The sequence below is a fragment of the Saccostrea cucullata genome, unplaced genomic scaffold (genome assembly GCF_032062105.1).
Source record: "Saccostrea cucullata isolate Sc308-1 unplaced genomic scaffold, CSIRO_AGI_Scuc_v1 ctg5936, whole genome shotgun sequence".
Taxonomy (NCBI): Eukaryota; Metazoa; Mollusca; class Bivalvia; order Ostreida; family Ostreidae; genus Saccostrea; species Saccostrea cuccullata.
This window is the reverse complement of record NW_026929156.1, coordinates 1-9,913: the sequence shown is the minus strand read 5'-3', so window position 1 is coordinate 9,913 and position 9,913 is coordinate 1. Positions and strand designations below refer to the sequence as shown.

Genomic DNA, 9,913 nt, shown 5'->3' with positions numbered 1-9,913 from the left:
GAATTTTTAGAGATACTAAAATACATTTTTAAATATCTATGATCACTCATTCTTGTGCCTCGGGAATGAGTACCTGGTAACTTTCTCACTATAATTTTACCTACTTGAAAACAGAAATTATTATTCATAAAAATATAGTCTATTCTACTAAAAGGGATATCTTGGGCATTACACCACGTTTCGCCTTTCAAATTAGGGTGTTCTCTATTCCAGACATCTACCATATCAAGCTGCTTTAATAGGTTAATCAGATAATTTTTACTTTTGTCTTGTTTGTCATTGAGTCGACAACATAGTAACCTTGTTATGCAATTCTCCTGCTGGGCAGCTCGCTGTAGTACAGTGGTTTGCAGCTGATCTAGGTCAGAATTTGAATTCTGATAAACAAGATGTGCGCGTTTTCTTGTTGCCGATTTAAAAGAAGCATCATATAAGCAATAAAAATAAATGCTGGACTATTAACTCTATACTCGGTAAGTATAATTCATTATTTTTATTATTGACCTTTTTTTAATTTCTAGTTTCTACCAGCAAGTGCATGATTCAATTTTCCTTTGTAAATTTGTAGAAGCGACATAGCAAAGCTTTACATGGATTTGAATTGAAATCTTAATTAATTTAAGCATCAAATTGACCTCCTTGATTCAAATATTTGTTGTACATGTACATGTTAATCGTTATATAAAATGTTTATTTATAAAAATTAAATTCTTTTGCAGCTACCGACATTTCCATCTTCATGATTAACATCTGAGTTGCATTCAAATTACCAAATTCAAAAGACCCGCCTTTGGTGAAGACAAAATTTGTGTACGTAAATAATATTACATTTCAACAATATTATTCTTTTGGTGATTAATCTAATTCTTTTCACTAATGAAATGGGGTAAGTACTTGAATATTTCATATTTTCATGATCTAAAGACAATGATATGTTGATCGATAAATAAATACCACTTTCTCTACGTTTCTTTTCAGGGTGCTTATATTCACATATAAAGAGCTTATATCAGAGGATAGACTACTTCATTGGGAGCCCTTTCAGTGTTTGTGATTCTGAATAATAGATCCACCACTCTGCTGATTCTGTAGTGAACAGATGTTGTAATTATATGCTTTTGCAGAATCATAAATAAGCAGTGATATCAATGAGTTCCGGATTATTCTTTAAGAAGAATGGATTTCTGTGATTCTATTCTTATAAAATTCAGTGAATAGTTTGGATAATGTTTTATATTAAGATCGTCATCTTATGAAGGAAGATCATTTGTTGGGATTATATTTATATGACGTCATGGTTCATGTGACATATGTTTATAATATTTTTTCTTAATTTTTGGTAACTGAAATGATTTATCAAATATGAAAGAGAACTGTATTGCAAATATCAAAGCGTTTAGTTAAATTTTATAAGAAGTAGAATTTTCCTATGAGTTGTTCAATTTAACAGATCATACCAGGATCATGGTTTTAATACGAGTTGTTAGCTACAACAGATCATTCCAGGATCATGGTTTTAATACAAGTTGTTAGCTACAACAGATCATTCCAGGATCATGGTTTTAATACGAGTTGTGAGCTACAACAGATCATACCAGGATCATGGTTTTAATACGAGTTGTGAGCTACAACAGATCATACCAGGATCATGGTTTTAATACGAGTTGTTAGCTACAACAGATCATTCCAGGATCATGGTTTTAATACGAGTTGTTAGCTACAACAGATCATACCAGGATCATGGTTTTCTTGCTAGTTGTTTAGTTTAACAGATCATCTCAGAACCATGATCCATTAGCTCATTTGCATGTGAAATTTTCCTATACCGAAATCATATCAAAACAATGATTTAAACATGAGTTGTTAGCATGATCCGATAGGCTGTTTTTTCTGTTTGGGATTCTATTAAATTAATCCATCACGAAAGGCGTGGATCTGATAATTTTCACAAATTACCAACCTTAATGTTTCTGAAAACCTCCGAACAAATTATCGCATTAAATACATAAATACAATTATTATTCTAATAATTGTTGTTTTCCGTATTAAGTGTTCACAATTATATATTCAGTAGGCCTACATAAGGTTCCCGTACCATATTGTTAATTTTTACCTATATTTGGTGCATCTGTAATATTAAAATAAAAGATTGATTGTATAGACTATTGTTTACATTCTTCTCGAAAATTTTTCACTCTTATGGAGACGCCACCACTTCCCGGTGGAGAGGGACCTTTTTCGTGCCAGCAAAGCACCTACTGCTACACGGGACCTCGGTTGATAGGTCTCACCCGAAGGACCAGTCTCCACGTCCCACAGTGTATTAATTAAAAGTAACTCTCATTAAATAAACCATCCGACCATTGAAATCACACAATTTTTAAAACCAATGTCGAAAGATCGAATAAGATGATTGTTTACCATGTCTGTGCAGTGTTACAAACAACTAAATTCGAAATCCGGATCGTTTTTTCCGAAATACGTTACCGGTCAATAGAACGCGCAGTCTATTGACCGGTCAATAGAACGTGCTGTCTATTGACCGGTCAATAGATCTGTTTGAAAAGTTAAGAAAAACGGAAAACACATACAGAATAGATGAAAATATTAGATCAATAATAAAGCAACAAAATTCACTTGATTAGGTAATAAATAATTTTAATCAATAAATGTTTGAACTCTAGTCATAGATCTACTTCAATGTAATTAATTTCATTAAAAAAAACATTGCTCAAAATTCTGCACGAACGAAATATGTAATTCTTAAATATTTCCAAACCTATTTTGACTTTTTAGTACCCCCCCCCCCCTTTAAAAAACATTTAAAAGTCACCACACTGATTATGATTAGAATCTTGATAATGGATATATTTTTTTTTCAACATCCAGCACTGTAATTTATGTAAGATTATTATACCTGCCCCTCTGAATTTTCCTTATGTAAAATTGTATAGTTAGATGTATAATTACCGGCCATACACAAGCCATATACAAAGTATATATGCAATGTAAAAAAAAATCAGATTGGGAACATGTGATAGTTTTTATACTTTTTCTTGCTTTCTGCATCATTTTTTCTATGGTGTTCCAACAGCAGATTGGTTCTCTCTCGGACTCCCCGGCCATCTACCGTGAATCCACCCTGCTAATATCGTCGCAGACGTCAGTCCACTTTGCTCGATCTTTAAACGGTTTTTTTGCCAAAACTTCTCTCAGAAGTAACAAGTCATCGTTCTCGGAAAATCTTATTTGTTTCTTACGCTCAGACATGTTAGGAAACTGAAAAATAATACAGTGATACCTTTTTATTACTGTGTATTTCAACAACCCCGCCATGCCCCCCCCCCCCCCGACCAAACCGTCTGTATGAATTATAAAAGATGATATGTGAACGTATACCGTGTATTACAAATTTGAACAAATTAATGCATAAACATCTAAAGAAAATGTTTTTTTAAAAGTTGTCATAAACTTGATTCGTATATGTATGTTGTGACAGACAAGATAATAATGAAGTAAATAGGTGTGTGTATTTGACACTCAATAAGATATCCTCGGAGGTCCATGAGTCGTTACCGTAATGAGCTAATGCCCATTTTAAAATAAATTTGAGATACTGTTTCATTTTGTAAGTCATACCTTAGTTGTAAATATTTTTTCTTTCAATTAAACTGAAAGTTTTTAAAAATTCATGCCTTTATTGATTGTTTACACCTTCGACAAGATACTTTTTTTCAATGAGAACATATGTTTTTTTTATGAGAACATATGTTTTTTTCTACCAACAACCGCATTTTATCTTCTATTTTTCAAAATTTGTTATCCTTCTTTCAAACAAACATCAAATAAAGAAATATCAACAACAAGTTTGTACTTACGTGTACTCGGTGATTTACACGTTTCGATAAACGTGTAGAAATTCGTCATTAACAAGAATGATGACGTAATACACAGACGTCCGGGGGGAAACCCCTGCTACACGTACAAGTACGCGTACACGTTTGTTTGCTAAACCTCTCTAATGACTAACAAGAAAACGATTCATATTGCCATTTTAGCACTCTAATTTCGTATTGTTCTGTGGACTTTGAGATTGAATACTGTTCGTTATCTCCATATCCTTCTTCAGGTGACTTGCCCAAATGGGCAAGTTGAAAAAAAAGTTAATGTAGAGCCCTGGCACTATTTTATCTTAAATTGAAGCTTTTCTAATTAGATTTGATAGCTATAAATACATAAGTATTCTAGTAAATTAGCCTGATTATTCATTTTGTTACGATTGTCTCAATAAAGTTTGACAATGCAGAACTGCCCCTTCCTGTCCCCATTTGGTCACCCCTTTATTTAGCACTTTTTCAAAAAAAAATTGAAAAAAGAGTTCAATACGGCTTGTATGTGATAACTGAATAGCATGATTAAAAAGTGTGATTATTCAATCGACAGCTTTATTCATAAAATATATTAATAAATGTTGTCCACTGTTTCAATCATGTACATGTACTATAAAGTACTAAAATTTCTGTAGGTAAACAATACACAGGTTTAAACCAAGATATTGCATATCTTGTTGAAGTTACAAAATAGATCCATTCATATTTTATCACAAACTAAAATGCCAATTCAAGGTAATGACACACAAAAAACTGCACTGAAACTTCCATTCAAATTCGCTGTGTGCATAAATTGCAATTTGGATTTTATCGTTTTTTGGTCCTCATTTAAGCATATTTACATTACCTGGATCTTCTAAATAATGTGCGGTAGTCTGCACTGAGCCGTTGCGGAGCATTCTCTCTAGATTCAAGGAGCAGAATTACATGTATGTCCATACAACAATGTGAAAGTGAAGTTGAAATGGCCCAAGCTGGTCGTAGTTAACTAGAGTTCAGTTTCCTTTTACTGTATGACTTTATTTTTAATACTTAAAACTTTTATAATTACCGCCCAAAAAACCTACAAAGCATACCTGAAGCATACCTGAATTCCTTTTAACCATTAGAAATCGCTAGATTTTCAACAAACACAACAAAATCATCCTAGAGTTTATGCGGAAAAATCAATAGAACCGGAACCGAAAGTGCTCTCCCCTCAATGTCAAACTGGAGGAGTGGGGAATACACTTAATGAGACATTATGTAACTTTTGTCGGCAAGACACAGGCACCCACATGGAAAAACATTCAATACAAGAATTTTTCTTAAATAGTGTTAACTCTTAGGGGAACGGTTGTCTTGCTGTAAATTCGTTTGAATGGAGGATAATGCAGTATTAAATGTTGTGCATTTTTATTTCTAGGGTGCCTGAACATTTCTGCATATTGTGTTAAGGTGCTTCAATATAAAAATTAAGTGAGAAAATTTTTTTTGCTACTTTTTTATCCAATATGCTTTTCAAATTATACTGTTAAATTAATTCAGCATAAGAGCGGTGTAAAGCAGAAACTTGCTGGGGACTTAGAAATTTTACTAGTATAGATAGAGTCATGCTTTATATGTAAGAATATGGAGATATAATTATGTAGGTACAACCAATTTTGTTCTACCAGAATCAAAATATCAAACTTTCACTGGGCCCTCTGACAGATGCTGACTGATGTTTTCATGCTTATTGTTAGTTCATTATTTACACGCTGAATTGCCGATGGATTTTTCCATAGTTTCACAATCAAGACTAGAAGCACACGGCGGGTGTTACCGGTCGGTAGGGGATCCTCACTACTCCATGGCACCTGATCCCACCACTGATGTTTCTAAGAGGTCTGTGTTTGCTCTGCTCCTATTTTGTATTTTTAATGAACATTTGAGTTTGAGTAATGTTCGCTTTCTCCATTTCATTGTTCTCATCGGTCTAATGTTTAACATGTTCTCTCGACCTTGGGACAACGTTAAACGGTTGGTTATGTGGTATTGGTCAAAATGTGGCCCAATATTTTACTTCCTGTTAGCTCATTGACTGTTCAATATTTTTTTTCTAAACCAAGGACTTATATTGGGCAAACCAATTTTGCCCTTAGTTCCTATACATGTGGGGAAATGATCTGATTGTAGATAAATTATTCTAGTTTTTCGATATGAATTCCTGTTGAATTATTTTCCATAATTACGAGTACAATAATCTCTATTCAGAGGTGTGTTGTCTATCGCTACGCAACCATCATGTATGTGGGAGCACAGAAAGAACGGCAACTCTGGATTGAGAACAAAAAGATCAACACAGTTAATTGAATAAATCCTGGTTAATTAATTATTTAAATTGCATTCCCATGGAATGATATCAACCGAGGGAAATGATGGTACTGCTATGTGTTCTCCTTAATCACTATATTATTGTAGCCCGGAGGACCGGGCAGCTCTATACATATAAGTTTAAGTCTTGGTATATGGGGATTGGGGTGGGAGTAGTTATTCAGTATTAAAGGTTTTCTAAACATTGTAAAGATTGTTAATCAGAATTCTCTTTCCTTTTATAAATTACGAAATATACAATATATTTACTTTCAAAAAAATGAATCTGTAAAAATATATATGTTTTTTTGATATTTAATATATAAAGTTGTGTGAATTTTTTGGAATGTTCTCCTGTTTATATCACTCCTTCTTCATTCACAATTATTTTCTTTTCTTTTTTGATTCTTTTATAAAATTCATATCTCTCAAAAAGATAAAATCACTTTCTGTCCCTTAAATCTTTAACATTAATAGTCTTTATATGAAGGATATTCTAACTCTCAGAGTACTTATGGCCGGAGAATAAATCGGAAAAAAGGTGTTGAAAATGCTAAAAATTTAATTCTATCGTGTATACCCTTATACATCTATACAATTTTCAACATTCTAAAGGGACAAAACCCCGAGTATATGATTTAAACCTTATTTTGCTACTTATTAATTTTATTGAATTTGTATACTAGAGTATAACAATGAATCTACATGTATTTGTTATTTTATTATATATGAAGAAGCCTTATTTGTGACATCTGTTTTTCAGAAAGGAATATGTGAAGCAGGATTAATTATAAAGATCTGCTCACCACGGATCGCTACATTATATGTCCATACACATAGTTTACTACAGGTACATGTAACTTGGTTTCACATTCCCATTATGACGTTTAGTTAATGAAACCCATCTTTCTCATTAGTTGTTACGAAAATTTTTGGATTGTGTCTATCATTATTTTCTATTCAAATCTTGACTGTTTTTTCCATAAATTATAGAATAGCAAACAGTACCTAAGATGTATCTTTTGTTTATTTCATGTAAACAACATATTAAAGTTTGGAATTACAGGCTGGTTTAAAGAAAAACTTGATTAATGTTTCATAGTTTTACTATAAAATAATACTCAGAGATGCACAGAGACGACAAGCACTTTAAAGCCAAACCAGCGAAACATGTTTCAATTTATAAAGACTTACAAATGTGTTATATTCATTTGAAAAGAGCATAGCAAGAGTGTATGCTTTTTAAAAGACACTCTTTATTGATAGTTTTCTACTGTAATTTACCGTGTATTTTGTCCTTTTTGTACACATTTCATCGGCGACAGAAAGCTACTAACCTCACTACACATACTACTATATACAGGGTTATTATTGCCCAGCTTTATTTTCGTCATTTCACATTTGCAAACAATTTTGCCCTGTGTTAAATTCGCCCAGTCAGAGTTCTGTTTAAGAAATTATGTTGTATTTTTTTTTAATTCGCCCCTTTTAAAATTCGTAGCGTAGGGCTAAAAAGGCGACAATAAAAAGGGGGCGAAAATGTCCCTGTATATACAGTATTGACAAATGTTGTTGGCTGCAAAAGTATAGAAGTGTATATTTAATTTGCGCTCGTGAAAATCTATTCCTACCCTATGCCACATGGAAGATGATGACGAAGAAATAAGAAATGAAATTAACATTTTTATGACATTCCACGATTCCACGTTCATTTTTTAAGACACACCCATGCTTTAATGTATGTATAATCATTATTTTAAAGTAGTAAAACTGCATTTATTTTTTATTTAAAACAGTTTAGATTAATTAGGAAAAGTATAATAAAAATTATGTTAAATCTGGTTAAAATACATAATTCAATACATATGTAAATGGTTGAACTATGCATGTCAGGGAAAACTTTCTACTTTGGAAGTACAATACAGCAATTTTCTGAATGAAGATACACAAGGAGGAGTTTTTGCCCTCGGGAAGATTTTTTTTAAGATTTAATAATTGGTTAAAGAAAAGAAAATATTCAATTTTACTAAACAATATTTTTCATTATTATATAGCTAATAAATGGTCTCTAATAAAATACTAACAAAAATCTAGAGAATTTTAGCGTTCAATATTTTGACGTTTTATTGAACGCTGAGTTTGTATTACGTATACGATTATGCCCGAAACATTCCGAATAAGAGCGTTCAATATCGAACGCGCTGTTGTAAACAAAAAAGTCTTTTGGTCAAATTTTCAGAACTAAATTGGAGAAAGAAAATAGTATCTAGGTAAGATTTGTTTATTTTTCACACAAAATTGAAATTATTCATTAAAGATTTAAGTGCGTATTAGACCCATTAAAACCTAAATAAGCAAATCGTATCTCTCTGTAGGGTCATCGAAATAATGCGATATTGAACGCTTACAGGACAGACGGTAATTTGAATACCGACACTAAAAAAACATTAATTTGAGTTTTTTTTTTAGCTGGAATAATTATTATAAATTACGTGGAAATGTTTTAGCTATATAATAAAGGAGTTATTGAACTTATTGGTGAATATTGGCACTCTTTGGCTGTTCAAATGCATTTGCAAGCTTGTGCATTTGAACAGCCAACTTGTGCCAATATTCACCAATATAAGTTCATTAACCCTATATTATACCCGTAAAAAATATATCTTTCAAAGATATATTTTTTCTAGATAATACCCTTTTTAAACAAAATCAATTATAATCTCTTTGACGTTACCCCGCTTAAACAATTTTCGAATTCTTATAAATAAAACTGCTTAATCACAAAAGTGCATAGGAAAATTTTATGCGTATCAATCACAGTGGTTTGTTTCTTATTTCATCGATAACATGTATCAATTTCTTCATGCCTCTTTTTTTTTAAAATATATATTTATTTTATTTCATTTTTTTATTGTTTTGCAAAATGATGTACATGCTTGAGCATACAAGCATACATGGTAGCTACGCCACTGTTGGAGGACGACATATCGATTTAGATATATTATCATTATTATTATTATATAGGTATATATACCTCAATAAAAAGCAGTGAGTTTGCTGCACTCGTTAACAATATTTCTGACTGAGTCAAAATTGCATGTATTCTGAAAATCGTTGAAGCATATTTTGCTTAAGAATATGAATCACTCCAGCATTTCTGGAAATCTTTCCGATTCATTTCAGGATAATGGTACGATCTTTACTTTGCCCGAAGCATTTGTGTCTGATGATCTGATTCTTCCTTTTGGAATGATTATGATGATTGAGAATGCCATTTCAATAGGTTTGCTGTATGTCAGTAAACGCCTATGCTTCCAAATTCGAATCATGTCTCTCAATTTAGCTTTGTCTGATTTTTTTGACGGGACTTTTCCTTAGTATACCAAACAACTGGCTTTACCTGACATTTTGTGATATAAAGAAATTTTTGTGTTTTCTCAGCTACGTAGTTTCACTGCTTGTCATTACCATGATGAATCTCGACCGTTGCTGTGTCTTGGTTTTGGTAATGCGATATTATTCTTTCATAACAAAAAAACTGATCATAAAAATGTCTGTTGCAGTATGGGTAATAGCTATATTCCTAACTTGTGTAGGAATGTTCAGTTTCGATGAAAAATACGGCCTGTCTTGCGTAAGGGAGGCAGCCGCGGATAGAAATACGGTGACATATACTTTCAGAGGTATGC

At 32.2% G+C, this 9,913-nt stretch overlaps 1 long non-coding RNA gene across 1 annotated transcript; it reads left to right on the top strand.

Moving 5' to 3' along the window:
- Window positions 1–304: 304 nt before the first annotated feature.
- Window positions 305–1,253, top strand: LOC134279931 (uncharacterized). The gene is made up of 3 exons (XR_009994791.1): window positions 305–473; window positions 720–810; window positions 979–1,253. It is a non-coding gene; the product is annotated as an uncharacterized LOC134279931 (long non-coding RNA).
- Window positions 1,254–9,913: the final 8,660 nt, after the last annotated feature.